Consider the following 4,294-nt stretch of genomic DNA (forward strand, 5'->3'; position numbering starts at 1 on the left):
ACTCTCTGCCTTTTTTCGCTCTATGGCTTTTTCCTACAATCCTCAATGTTTTCCTTTTTTCATGAGACTCAAGACATGACAAAATTAAACAGAAAAATACTAAACAGAATACTTTGAAGGAGAAGAACATATGTTAGCTCAGGTAGCTCTGAGAACACTGTGTCTTGCACTCTCACACTTTCTCCTTGCTTCAACCCGTGGCTGTTCTCTCTTTTTATAGAAGAGGGAAGCCTCCACACTTGAAGCCAAAACCCAAGCTTAACTTCTTTTCCTTCAAACATAACCGGTTCGGCCACAGAGAGAGAAGAGGTAACTAATGCAAAAACCAACATGCAAATACCTCTAGTCCTTCCTTGGTCATCACTCTTCATCAATCCGAGCGCTCCATCCTTGGCTTCCTCTCCAAGATGGATTTCTGGCCCTTGATGCTTCATGATGATGATGGCTTCATCTGCTCCAATCTCTGCCTCTTCCATCACTTCGCCACTCTAGCTACTTCCTGTGGTGGTTGAGCAGAATCAGAGACAAGCCATCCTCCAAAGATCTTCCTTGCTGGCCGAATCTTCTTCCTTCTTTTTGAGTATGAAGGATCCGAGATTACCTCACCAAATCTTACCACTTTTTGGTGATAATCTCAACCACAGCATACTTTTCCTTTTCTTTTTCGTGCCATCATTAACTTGATGGCCTTGATGCATGCAACTTCTCCTTTTTCTTTTTGGTAGCTTAGTGTAGCTTCCATGGTTTCCTGGATAATGACCGAAGAAGAAAGAAGAAAAAATAGAGAACGAAGAAAGAGAAAAGAAAAGCAAAGCTATGAGTGTTATGATAGATAACATTGATTAGGTGCATATCTCTATGCTTTGTGTAGTAGCGTGTAAGCTACCATCAAAGCCATCAAATCACTTTGACTTTTTCTCTTTCATATTTCCAAGGACTGCATTAACTTTACTTGATAAAATTTGAATTCCACCACAAGTTAAAGTGAGAAGTCCATTTGAAGCATGCATCCAATATTCAATGAATTGGGTTTTCATTATTTCAACCATTATGCCCCAATTCCATTTTTCTTTCGGACCAAGCATGCAAAATATATTGGGCTTATGATAATGTTTGAATTCTGGCCCAATTATAATAATCTATTCAGCCACTCAATATAGAAATCATGCAACACAAGCTGATTATTTATTTTGATTTGGGCCTGCACCAATTTCTATTTTTCGGCCCAATATTAAAACCTGCATCACAAAATTATTAATTAATATATGTTAAGTGAGAATCAAGTTAATAATTTTGTAATTAATTATTTTAATAATATTTGTTCATCATCAAAATTAAATTAGAGTTTTCCAAACTCATCAACTACGACTTTGAGTTGAATTACCATCCGGGAAAGCGAATGTAGTGGCGGATGCGTTAAGTCGGAAGTCATTATATGCGGCTTGGATGATGCTTCAAGAGGAGAAGTTGCTCAAGGGATTTGAGAGTCTAAAAATTGGTGCTCGAGAAGTATCCGGAACTTTTTGTTTGAGCCGATTAGAAATCTCAAGTGACTTTAAGTCCGAACTCCTAAAGGCTTATCAAAATGATGAAGCGTTATGGAAGGTGTTACCGGCCATTGAGCAAGGAAAACAGTGGAGAATGTCGGAAGAAAAAGATGGGTTATGAAGGTTCAAGGGTAGGATCATTGTGCCGGATGTTGGCACTTTGAGGCAGGATATCTTAAAGGAGGCACACAAAAGCGGCTTCTTCATTCACCCGGGAAGTACTAAGATGTACCATGATTTAAAGGCGATGTTTTGGTGGCCGGGTATGAAGAATGATGTGGCGGAGTATGTTTCAAAGTGCTTAACTTGCCAAAAGGTAAAGATTGAACATCAAAGACCTTCCGGATGTTGCAACCTTTAGAGATTCCACAATGGAAGTGGGAAAGTATTGCAATGGACTTTGTGTCGGGATTGCCAAGGACTAGGGCTGGTTTTGATGCTATCTGGGTGATTGTGGACCGACTGACGAAGTCAGCTCATTTTTTACCCATTCGTATGACTTACACCCTCGAGGAGCTAGCACGGTTATACATAAAGGAGATAGGGAGACTTCATGGTATATGTTAAGAGGACGATCCAAACACTAGAGGATATGTTAAGAGCTTGTGTTTTGGACCAACCAGCAAGTTGGGATCGGTATATGCCATTAGTGGAGTTTGCATACACTAATAGTTATCATGCGAGCATCGGAATGGCTCCGTATGAGGCCTTGTATGGGAGGAAATGTCAATCTCCGCTATGTTGGTATGAAGCTGGAGAGAAAGGCTTATTGAGGCTGAAAATGATAGCTGAGACTACCGAACAAGTCAAGAAAATCCGAGATAGGATGCTTACGGCGCAGAGTCGTCAAAAGAGTTACGCCGATCAGAGGCGAAAGCCCTTAGAATTTGAGGAAGGAGACCATGTTTTCCTTAAGGTTACTCCGACTACGGGAGTAGGTAGGGCGATTAAAGCAAAGAAGTTGAATCCTCGATACATTGGTCCATTTCAGATCCTGGAGAGGGTTGGACCGGTGGCGTATCGGGTGGCTCTACCACCTCATCTTTCGAACCTGCACGATGTGTTTCACGTGTCGCAGCTTCGGAAGTACACTCCTGATGCTAGCCATGTGTTGGAACCTGAATCGGTTCAGTTAAGAGAAGATTTGACGCTTCTAGTGGCTCCAGTCAGAATTGATGATACTAGTATCAAACGGTTGCGTGTAAAAGAGGTTTCATTAGTCAAAGTGGCATGGAGTCGAGGCGGTGTTGAGGAACACACTTGGGAACTTGAGTCGGAGATGCGAACAGATTATCCGCACTTATTCTCATGTATCTATATATGAATTTTGTGGGCAAAATTCCCAATTAGGTGGGTAGAATGTAAACCCCGATTAATTAATAGCTAATTAACCCATAAATGAGAATTTATTCTAGAAAGCCCAAAATGTGATTTTTGTGGCTAAATGTGATAGAGGAGATTGAGACGAGAATTTCGGTACCAATTTTATAGAATTCGGATCAAGATTGGACCGAACGGACCAAACCGGGCCAACCGGACCTAAAGTGGGCCCTTGGCCCAACATAACTAAACCAAAACCCTAGTTTCAGCACTCTTTCTCCTCACTTATCACTCAAACACGCTGAAATGGAGGCCATGGAGGGAAGAACACTCTCTCAAGTTCTTTCTCTCACTTGATCTTCAAACCACCATAACTTTTGATCTAGATCTCCGATTGCCGCACCGTTTGCGGCCACGCGTTCATCGCGGAGAGCTCTACAAAACCCATACAATTAATCTTGAGGTAAGCCATGTTTTGCTCTTCGAATTTCCAGCCTTGTTTTCGAGTTTCATGAGCAAAAATATTGAGATTTTGGGCTCTTTGATGTTATAGGACCCAACTCTCTTGAAAGAGAAGGTTAATCTTGTCTCCTTGGACCTTGGGTGTGGTAAGATTCTCAACCCTAGTGTAATTTGTTGTTCTATGATGTTTGGGTATTGAGATGTTGTGTATAGGTATGATGATTGTGGCTTAGGTTGTGTATGTGTAAATATTGGTGCTTGATTGGTGATTTTGAAAAGTTTGAAAAATGATTTGTTAGTGAAAAATCTGTTCTTGGAAGTGTTGAGGCCTTGAGAGCTTGAGAAAAAAGTGGTTTGGAAATGCTCCGGTTGAGCTTGGGAAATCGGCTAAGGTATGGTTTCGGTTTCTCGTATCTAATATGTAATGTGGTAGGAAATACTTAGACTAGGGACCCTAAGATAAGCATTGAATTCTTGGTGTTGTTGAATGGTTGAGATATATAATGTGGTCATATATGTGATGATGATTATTGATGTCTTGATGGTATGATGTATGAGAAATATGCATGTTGTGATATATGCTTGATGATTGGTTATGGTTGAATTGTGGGTTGAACCATGTTGATGGTGAATATGATATTGATTATGTATAATGATGGTTAATTGGAATTGGTGTTGTTGAAAATTGGCATGAGGAAGAGTATATGATATGTCAATGTGTTTGGGTTTGAGCCACTTGGGTGAAGTGGGCTAGAATGATGGGATAGTGATTTTGTAAATTGTGGTAATGTGTCAATGTGTGAGTTGAGGAGGCTTGATGTTGAATTTGATATATATTGATTGATTTCAAAGAAAAGGGATGAAATTGGCAGGTTTCGATTGGTTTTGAAAAGAGTTGAAAATAACTTGTTTTGGAAATGTCACCTTGTGATTTTTATGAAAAACATGGTTTTTGGGCATACTTT

The sequence above is a fragment of the Arachis duranensis genome, chromosome 7 (genome assembly GCF_000817695.3).
Source record: "Arachis duranensis cultivar V14167 chromosome 7, aradu.V14167.gnm2.J7QH, whole genome shotgun sequence".
NCBI classification, from domain to species: domain Eukaryota; kingdom Viridiplantae; phylum Streptophyta; class Magnoliopsida; order Fabales; family Fabaceae; genus Arachis; species Arachis duranensis.